Below are 12,255 nucleotides of genomic sequence, written 5' to 3'. Positions count from 1 at the left end.
TATATACAGTATCTCCCATAAGTGAGTCCACCCCTCACATTATATATACAGTATCTCCCATAAGTGACTCCACCCCTCACATTATATATACAGTATCTCCCATAAGTGAGTCCACCCCTCACATTATATATACAGTATATCCCATAAGTGAGTCCACCCCTCACATTATATATACAGTATCTCCCATAAGTGAGTCCACCCCTCACATTATATATACAGTATCTCCCATAAGTGAGTCCACCCCTCACATTATGTATACAGTATCTCCCATAAGTGAGTCCACCCCTCACATTATATATACAGTATCTCCCATAAGTGAGTCCACCCCTCACATTATATATACAGTATCTCCCATAAGAGAGTCCACCCCTCACATTATATATACAGTATCTCCCATAAGTGACTCCATCCCTCACATTATATATACAGTATATCCCATAAGTGACTCCACCCCTCACATTATATACAGTATATCCCATAAGTGACTCCACCCCTCACATTATATATACAGTATCTCCCATAAGTGACTCCACCCCTCACATCATATATACAGTATATCCCATAAGTGACTCCACCCCTCACATTATATATAAAGTATATCCCATAAGTGACTCCACCCCTCACATTATATACAGTATATCCCATAAGTGACTCCACCCCTCACATTATATATACAGTATCTCCCATAAGTGACTCCACCCCTCACATTACATATAAAGTATATCCCATAAGTGACTCCACCCCTCACATTATATACAGTATCTCCCATAAGTGAGTCCACCCCTCACATTATATATACAGTATATCCCATAAGTGAGTCCACCCCTCACATTATATATACAGTATATCCCATAAGTGATTCCACCCCTCACATTATATATACAGTATCTCCCATAAGTAAGTCCACCCCTCACATTATATACAGTATCTCCCATAAGTGAGTCCACCCCTCACATTATATATACAGTATCTCCCATAAGTGAGTCCACCCCTCACATTATATACAGTATCTCCCATAAGTGAGTCCACCCCTCACATTATATATACAGTATATCCCATAAGTGAGTCCACCCCTCTCATTATATATACAGTATCTCCGATAAGTGAGTCCACCCCTCACATTATATATACAGTATCTCCCATAAGTGACTCCACCCCTCACATTATATATACAGTATATCCCATAAGTGAGTCCACCCCTCACATTATATATACAGTATATCCCATAAGTGAGTCCACTCCTCACATTATATATATACAGTATCTACCATAAGTGAGTCCACCCCTCACATTATATACAGTATATCCCATAAGTGACTCCACCCCTCACATTATATATACAGTATCTCCCATAAGATACTCCACCCCTCACATTATATATACAGTATATCCCATAAGTGAGTCCACCCCTCACATTATATATACAGTATCTCCCATAAGTGAGTCCACCCCTCACATTATATACAGTATCTCCCATAAGTGAGTCCACCCCTCACATTATATATACAGTATCTCCCATATGTGAGTCCACACCTCACATTATATACAGTATCTCCCATAAGTGAGTCCACCCCTCACATTATATATACAGTATCTCCCATAAGTGACTCCACCCCTCACATTATATATACAGTATCTCCCATAAGTGACTCCACCCCTCACATTATATATATATATATATACAGTATCTCCCATAAGTGACTCCATCCCTCACATTATATATACAGTATATCCCATAAGTGACTCCACCCCTCACATTATATACAGTATATCCCATAAGTGACTCCACCCCTCACATTATATATACAGTATCTCCCATAAGTGACTCCAACCCTCACATTATATATACAGTATATCCCATAAGTGACTCCACCCCTCACATTATATATAAAGTATATCCCATAAGTGACTCCACCCCTTACATTATATACAGTATATCCCATAAGTGACTCCACCCTTCACATTATATAAGTATCTCCCTTAAGTGACTCCACCCCTCACATTATATACAGTATCTCCCATAAGTGACTCCACCCCTCACATTATATACAGTATATCCCATAAGTGAGTCCACCCCTCACATTATATATACAGTATCTCCCATAAGTGACTCCACCCCTCACATTATATATACAGTATATCCCATAAGTGAGTCCACCCCTCACATTATATACAGTATCTCCTATAAGTGAGTCCACCCCTCACATTATATATACAGTATCTCCCATAAGTGACTCCACCCCTCACATTATATATACAGTATCCTCCATAAGTGAGTCCACCCCTCACATTATATATACAGTATCTCCCATAAGTGAGTCCACTCCTCACATTATATATACATTATCTCCCATAAGTGAGTCCACCCCTCACAATATATATATACAGTATCTCCCATAAGTGAGTCCACCCCTCACATTATATATATACAGTATCTCCCATAAGTGAATCCACCCCTCACATTATATATACAGTATATCCCATAAGTGACTCCACCCCTCATATTATATATACAGTATCTCCCATAAGTGACTCCACCCCTCACATTATATATACAGTATCTCCCATAAGTGAGTCCACCCCTCACATTATATACAGTATCTCCCATAAGTGACTCCACCCCTCACATTATATATACAGTATATCCCATAAGTGAGTCCACCCCTCACATTATATATACAGTATCTCCCATAAGTGAGTCCACCCCTCACATTATATATACAGTATATCCCATAAGTGATTCCACCCCTCACATTATATACAGTATCTCCCATAAGTGACTCAACCCCTCACATTATATATACAGTATCTCCCATAAGTGAGTCCACTCCTCACATTATATATACATTATCTCCCATAAGTGAGTCCACCCCTCACAATATATATATACAGTATCTCCCATAAGTGAGTCCACCCCTCACATTATATATATACAGTATCTCCCATAAGTGAATCCACCCCTCACATTATATATACAGTATATCCCATAAGTGATTCCACCCCTCACATTATATATACAGGATCTCCCATAAGTGACTCCACCCCTCACATTATATATACAGTATCTCCCATAAGTGAGTCCACCCCTCACATTATATACAGTATCTCCCATAAGTGACTCCACCCCTCACATTATATATACAGTATATCCCATAAGTGAGTCCACCCGTCACATTATATATACAGTATCTCCCATAAGTGACTCAACCCCTCACATTATATATACAGTATCTCCCATAAGTGAGTCCACCCCTCACATTATATATACAGTATATCCCATAAGTGAGTCCACCCCTCACATTATATATACAGTATCTCCCATAAGTGACTCCACCCCTCACATTATATATACAGTATATCCCATAAGTGAGTCCACCCCTCACATTATATATACAGTATATCCCATAAGTGAGTCCATCCCTCACATTATATACAGTATCTCCCATAAGTGACTCCACCCCTCACATTATATATACAGTATCTCCCATAAGTGAGTCCATCCCTCACATTATATATACAGTATCTCCCATAAGTGACTCCACCCCTCACATTATATACAGTATATCCCATAAGTGACTCCACCCCTCACATTATATATACAGTATCTCCCATAAGTGAGTCCTCCCCTCACATTATATACAGTATCTCCCATAAGTGAGTCCACCCCTCACATTATATACAGTATATCCCATAAGTGAGTCCACCCCTCACATTATATACAGTATCTCCCATAAGTGACTCCACCCCTCACATTATATACAGTATCTCCTATAAGTGAGTCATCCCCTCACATTATATATACAGTATCTCCCATAAGTGAGTCCACCCCTCACATTATATACAGTATCTCCTATAAGTTAGTCATCCCCTCACATTATATATACAGTATCTCCCATAAGTGAGTCCACCCCTCACATTATATATACAGTATATCCCATAAGTGAGTCCACCCCTCACATTATATATACAGTATCTCCCATAAGTGAGTCCACCCCTCACATTATATATACAGTATATCCCATAAGTGAGTCCACCCCTCACATTATATATACAGTATATCCCATAAGTGAGTCCACCCCTCACATTATATATACAGTATCTCCCATAAGTGACTCCACCCCTCACATTATATATACAGTATATCCCATAAGTGAGTCCACCCCTCACATTATATATACAGTATCTCCCATAAGTGATTCCACCCCTCACATTATATACAGTATCTCCCATAAGTGAGTCCACCCCTCACATTATATATACAGTATCTCCCATAAGTGAGTCCACCCCTCACATTATATATACAGTATCTCCCATAAGTGACTCCACCCCCTCACATTATATACAGTATCTCCCATAAGTGAGTCCACCCCTCACATTATATATACAGTATCTCCCATAATTGAGTCCTCCCCTCACATTATATACAGTATCTCCCATAAGTGAGTCCACCCCTCACATTATATACAGTATATCCCATAAGTGAGTCCACCCCTCACATTATATATACAGTATCTCCCATAAGTGACTCCACCCCTCACATTATATATACAGGATCTCCCATAAGTGACTCCACCCCTCACATTATATATACAGTATTTCCCATAAGTGATTCCACCTCTCACATTATATACAGTATCTCCCATAAGTGACTCCACCTCTCACATTATATATCCAGTATCTCCCATAAGTGAGTCCACCCCTCACATTATATACAGTAGCTACCATAAGTGAGTCCACCCCTCACATTATATACAGTATCTCCCATAAGTGACTCCACCTCTCACATTATATATACAGTATCTCCCATAAGTGAGTCCACCCCTCACATTATATACAGTATCTCCCATAAGTGACTCCACCTCTCACATTATATATACAGTATCTCCCATAAGTGACTCCACCCCTCACATTATATATACAGTATCTCCTATAAGTGACTCCACCCCTCACATTATATATACAGTATCTCCCATAAGTGAGTCCACCCCTCACATTATATACAGTATCTCCTATAAGTGAGTCATCCCCTCACATTATATATACAGTATCTCCCATAAGTGACTCCACCCCTCACATTATATATACAGTATATCCCATAAGTGAGTCCACCCCTCACATTATATATACAGTATCTCCCATAAGTGAGTCCACCCCTCACATTATATACAGTATCTCCCATAAGTGAGTCCACCCCTCACATTATATACAGTATCTCCCATAAGTGAGTCCAACCCTCACATTATATATACAGTATATCCCATAAGTGAGTCCACCCCTCACATTATATATACAGTATCTCCCATAAGTGAGTCCACCCCTCACATTATATATACAGTATCTCCCATAAGTGAGTCCACCCCTCACATTATATACAGTATCTCCCATAAGTGAGTCCAACCCTCACATTATATATACAGTATATCCCATAAGTGAGTCCACCCCTCACATTATATATACAGTATCTCCCATAAGTGAGTCCACCCCTCACATTATATATACAGTATCTCCCATAAGTGAGTCCCCCCTCACATTATATATACAGTATCTCCCATAAGTGAGTCCACCCCTCACATTATATACAGTATCTCCCATAAGTGAGTCCACCCCTCACATTATATACAGTATCTCCCATAAGTGAGTCCACCCCTCACATTATATACAGTATATCCCATAAGTGAGTCCACCCCTCACATTATATACAGTATCTCCCATAAGTGAGTCCACCCCTCACATTATATACAGTATATCCCATAAGTGAGTCCACCCCTCAAATTATATACAGTATCTCCCATAAGTGACTCCACCCCTCACATTATATATACAGTATATCCCATAAGTGAGTCCACCCCTCACATTATATACAGTATCTCCTATAAGTGAGTCCACCCCTCACATTATATACAGTATCTCCCATAAGTGACTCCACCCCTCACATTATATACAGTATATCCAATAAGTGAGTCCACCCCTCACATTATATATACAGTATATCCCATAAGTGAGTCCACCCCTCACATTATATATACAGTATCTCCCATAACTGAGTCCACCCCTCACATTATATATACAGTATATCCCATAAGTGAGTCCACCCCTCACATTATATACAGTATCTCCCATAAGTGAGTCCACCCCTCACATTATATATACAGTATATCCCATAAGTGAGTCCACCCCTCACATTATATACAGTATATCCCATAAGTGAGTCCACCCCTCACATTATATATACAGTATCTCCCATAAGTGACTCCACCCCTCACATTATATACAGTATCTCCCATAAGTGAGTCCACCCCTCACATTATATATACAGTATCTCCTATAAGTGACTCCACCCCTCACATTATATATACAGTATCTCCCATAAGTGACTCCACCCCTCACATTATTTATACAGTATCTCCCATAAGTGAGTCCACCCCTCACATTATATATACAGTATATCCCATAAGTGAGTCCACCCCTCACATTATATACAGTATCTCCCATAAGTAAGTCCACCCCTCACATTATATATACAGTATCTCCCATAAGTGAGTCCACCCCTCACATTATATATACAGTATCTCCCATAAGTGACTCCACCCCTCACATTATATACAGTATCTCCCATAAGTAAGTCCACCCCTCACATTATATACAGTATCTCCCATAAGTGTGTCCACCCCTCACATTATATATACAGTATCTCCCATAAGTGAGTCCACCCCTCACATTATATTCAGTATCTCCCATAAGTGACTCCATCCCTCACATTATATACAGTATCTCCCATAAGTGAGTCCACCCCTCACATTATATATACAGTATCTCCCATAAGTGAGTCCACCCCTCACATTATATATACAGTATCTCCCATAAGTGACTCCACCCCTCACATTATATACAGTATCTCCCATAAGTAAGTCCACCCCTCACATTATATATACAGTATATCCCATAAGTGAGTCCACCCCTCACATTATATATACAGTATCTCCCATAAGTGAGTCCACCCCTCACATTATATACAGTATCTCCCATAAGTAAGTCCACCCCTCACATTATATATACAGTATCTCCCATAAGTGAGTCCACCCCTCACATTATATATACAGTATTTCCCATAAGTGACTCCACCCCTCACATTATATATACAGTATATCCCATTAGTGAGTCCACCCCTCACATTATATATACAGTGTCTCCCATAAGTGAGTCCACCCCTCACATTATATATAAAGTATCTCCCATAAGTGACTCCACCCCTCACATTATATATACAGTATTTCCCATAAGTGACCCCACCCCTCACATTATATACAGTATATCCCATAAGTGAGTCTACCCCTCACATTATATATACAGTATCTCCCATAAGTGAGTCCACCCCTCACATTATATATACAGTATATCCCATAAGTGAGTCCACCCCTCACATTATATATACAGTATATCCCATAAGTGAGTCCACCCCTCTCATTATATATACAGTATATCCCATAAGTGACTCCACCCCTCACATTATATACAGTATCTCCCATAAGTGAGTCCACCCCTCACATTATATATACAGTATCTCCCATAAGTGAGTCCACCCCTCACATTATATATACAGGATCTACCATAAGTGAGTCCACCCCTCACATTATATACAGTATATCCCATAAGTGAGTCCACCCGTCACATTATATATACAGTATCTCCCATAAGTGAGTCCACCCCTCACATTATATATACAGTATCTCCCATAAGTGACTCCACCCCTCACATTATATATACAGTATATCCCATAAGTGAGTCCACCCCTCTCATTATATATACAGTATATCCCATAAGTGACTCCACCCCTCACATTATATACAGTATCTCCCATAAGTGAGTCCACCCCTCACATTATATATACAGTATCTCCCATAAGTGAGTCCACCCCTCACATTATATATACAGGATCTACCATAAGTGAGTCCACCCCTCACATTATATACAGTATATCCCATAAGTGACTCCACCCCTCACATTATATATACAGTATCTCCCATAAGTGAGTCCACCCCTCACATTATATATACAGTATCTCCCATAAGTGGGTCCACCCCTCACATTATATATACAGTATCTCCCATAAGTAAGTCCACCCCTCACATTATATATACAGTATATCCCATAAGTAAGTCCACCCCTCACATTATATATACAGTATATCCAATAAGTGAGTCCACCCCTCACATTATACAGTGCATAGTGAAAGTATTCGGCCCCCTTGAACTTTGACCTTTTGCCACATTTTAGGCTTCAAGCATAAAGATATCAAACTGTAATTTTTTGTGAAGAATCAACAACAAGTGGGACACAATCATGAAGTGGAACAAAATTTATTGGATATTTCAAACTTTTTTAACAAATAAAAAACTGAAAAATTGGGCGTGCAAAATTATTCAGCCCCCTTAAGTTAATACTTTGTAGTGCCACCTTTTGCTGCGATTACAGCTGTAAGTCGCTTGGGTATGTCTCTATTAGTTTTGCACATCAAGAGACTGACATTTTTGCCCATTCCTCCTTGCAAAACAGCTGGAGCTCAGTGAGGTTGGATGGAGAGCGTTTGGGAACAGCAGTTTTCAGTTCTTTCCACAGATTCTCGATTGGATTCAGGTCTGGATTTTGACTTGGCCATTCTAACACCTGGATATGTTTATTTGTGAACCATTCCATTGTAGATTTTGCTTTCTGTTTTGGATCATTGTCTTGTTGGAAGACAAATCTCTGTCACAGTCTCAGGTCTTTTGCAGACTCCATCAGGTTTTCTTCCAGAATGGTCCTGTATTTGGCTCCATCCATCTTCCCTGTCCTTGCTGAAGAAAAGCAGGCCCAAACCATGATGCTGCCACCACCACGTGTGACAGTGGTGATGGTGTGTTCAGGGTGATGAGCTGTGTTGCTTTTACGCCAAACATAACATTTTGCATTGTTGCCAAAAAGTTTGATTTTGGTTTCATCTGACCAGAGCACCTTCTTCGTGTGTCCCGTGGCAAACTTTAAACGACACTTTTTATGGATATCTTTAAGAAATGGCTTTCTTCTTGCCACTCTTCCATAAAGGCCAGATTTGTGCAGTGTACGACTGATTGTTGTCCTATGGACAGAGTCTCCCACCTCAGCTGTAGATCTCTGCAGTTCATCCAGAGTGATCATGGGCCTCTTGGTTGCATCTCTGATCAGTCTTCTCCTTGTATGAGCTGAAAGTTTAGAGGGACGGCCAGGTCTTCGTAGATTTGGTGGTCTGATACTCCTTACATTTCAATATTATCACTTGCACAGTGCTCCTTGGGATGTTTAAAGCTTGGGAAATCTATTTGTATCCAAATCCGGCTTTAAACTTCTCCACAACAGTATCTCGGACCTGCCTGGTGTGTTCCTTGTTCTTCATGATGCTCTCTTCGCTTTAAACGGACCTCTGAGACTATCACAGTGCAGGTGCATTTATACAGAGACTTGATTACACACAGGTGGATTCTATTTATCATCATTAGTCATTTAGGTCAACATTGGATCATTCAGAGATCCTCACGGAACTTCTGGAGAGAGTTTGCTGCACTGAAAGTAAAGGGGCTGAATAATTTTGCACGCCCAATTTTTCATTTTTTTTATTTGTTAAAAAAAGTTTCAAATATCCAAAAAATTTCGTTCCACTTCATGATTGTGTCCCACTTGTTGTTGATTCTGCACAAAAAATTACAGTTTTATTTTTTTATGTTTGAAGCCTGAAATGTGGCAAAAGGTCGAAAAGTTTAAGGGGGCCAAATACTTTCACTATGCACTGTATATACCGTATCTCCCATAAGTGAGCCCACTCCTCACATTATATACAGTATCTCCCATAAGTGAGTCCACCCCTCACATTATATATACAGTATCTCCCATAAGTGAGTCCACCCCTCACATTATATATACAGTATCTCCCATAAGTGAATCCACTCCTCACATTATATATACATTATCTCCCATAAGTGAGTCCACCCCTCACATTATATATACAGTATATCCCATAAGTGACTCCACCCCTCACATTATATATACAGTATATCCCATAAGTGACTCCACCCCTCACATTATATATACAGTATCCCACATAAGTGAGTCCACCCCTCACATTTTTTTAAATATTTTCTTCTATCTTTTCATGTGACAACACTCTGCTACAATGTACAGTAGTGAGTGCACAGTCTGTATAACAGTGTTTAATGTTGTGTCCCCTCAAAATAACAACACACTGTCTAAACCTTGGCAACAAAAGTTAGTACACCCCTAAGTGGAGATGTCCAAATCGTCAATATTATATGTGACCACCATTATTGTCCAGCACTGTCTTAAGCCTCTTGGGCATGGAGTTCACCAGAGCTTTACAGTTTGTCACTGGAATCCCTTCCATGATGACATCACAGAGCTGGTGGATGTTAGAGACCTTGTGCTCCCCCACCTACCGTTTGAGGACCACAAATGCTTAAAAAGGTTAAGTTTGGAGACATGCTTGGCCAGTCCATCACCTTTACCCTCAGATTCTTTGGCAAGGCAGTGGTCATCTTTGAGGTGTGTTTGGGGTCAGTATCATGTTGGAATACTGCCCTGTAGCCCAGTCTCCAAAGGGAGGAGATCATGCTCTGCTTCAGTATGTCACAGTACATGTTGGCATTCATGGTTTCCTCAATGAACTGTATCTCCCAGTGCCAGCAGCAATCATGCAGCCCCAGACCATGACACTCCCACCACCATGCTTGAGTGTAGGCAAGACACAGTTGTTTTTGTACTCCTCACCTGGTTGCCACCACACACTTGATGCCATCTGAACCAAATAAGTTTATCTTGGTCTCATCGGACCACAGGACATGGTTCCAGTAACCCATGTGCTTAGTCTGTTTGTCTTCAGAAAACTGTTTGTGGGCTTTCTTGTTCATCATCTTTAGAAGAGGCTCCCTTTTGGAATTACAGCCATGCAGACCAATTTAAAAATGTTAACAGGCCAAAGAGCAGCACCCGCATTCAATGTGGGGCTGCGTCTCCAGTCTTAGAAAGCTCTTTGTTTGCAGGACTGGGGATGTGTCCTAACGCCACGCCCCCTCAATTCTTGTCTATGGGAGGGTGTGAGAAGGCCCCTCCATTCATGTCTATGGGAGTGGGTGAGACGGCTGTCACACCCCCTCCCATAGACATGAATGGAGAAGGCGTGGCATTACGTCACGTCCACAGTCCCGGAAACAAAGAGCTTTCCGGGACTGGAAACGCAGCCCTGCATAGAATTCTGGTGCTGCACGGAGATCACGCGGTCCTTTGGATAGGAGATAAGATTTCTTTGGCTGGATAATCCCTTTAATGCAGTGTGCGGTGCATGGTCTAGGCACTGACAGGCTGACCCCCACCCCTTCAACCTCTGCAGCAATGCTGGCCGCACTCATACATCTATTTCCCAAACACAAGCTCTGGATATGACACTGAGCATGTGCATTCAACTAATCCCATTAGCCGCAATAACTCAAAAAATCCCATTAGTGAGACTCAATGTGTAAAACTTAATGGAAATGTAAAGTGTATGTTCACAAATGCCAGAAGCCTAGCAAATAAAATGGGGGAGCTTCAGGCCAGGATACTGGAGGAACATATTGATATAGTTGGGGTCCCTGAGACATGGCTGGACTCCTCGCATGACTGGGCTGTCAATCTGCAGGGGTTTTGTTGCACTTTTTCACAAGCATAGGGTAAACAGGAAAGGTGGTGGAGTCTGTCTGTATGTAAGAAGTGGTATGAAAGTCAGTGTGAACGATGCCATAGTGTTTGATGATTCTGAGGATGTGGAATCCCTGTGGGTAGAATTTCAAAAGGAGGCAAAGACTGAAAAGATCATTTTTGGTGTAATCTATAGACCCCCCCAATGCCACTGAGGAGATAGAAGGTCCGCTGCATAAACAAATAGAGAGGGCCGCCCGGGCAGGTACAGTGGTAATAATGGGAGATTTTAACTATCCAGATATAGATTGGGGCCGGGGTTGGCTAAAACTACAAAGGGGCGACAATTCCTACATTTATTGCAGGATAATTTTATGGGCCAGTTTGTGGAGGACCCAACAAGAAGTGATGCCTTGTTGGATCTGATCATTTCCAACAACGCAGAGCTGGTTGGTAATGTAACTGTGCGAGAAAACCTTGGTAATAGCGACCACAATATAGTTACTTTTAATGATAATAATAATAATAATTTTATTTATATAGCACCTACAGATT

The sequence above is a fragment of the Hyla sarda genome, chromosome 5 (assembly GCF_029499605.1).
Source record: "Hyla sarda isolate aHylSar1 chromosome 5, aHylSar1.hap1, whole genome shotgun sequence".
In the NCBI taxonomy this organism is placed as follows: domain Eukaryota; kingdom Metazoa; phylum Chordata; class Amphibia; order Anura; family Hylidae; genus Hyla; species Hyla sarda.
The sequence above is the reverse complement of the archived record's forward strand: the minus strand, read 5'-3'. Positions refer to the sequence as shown.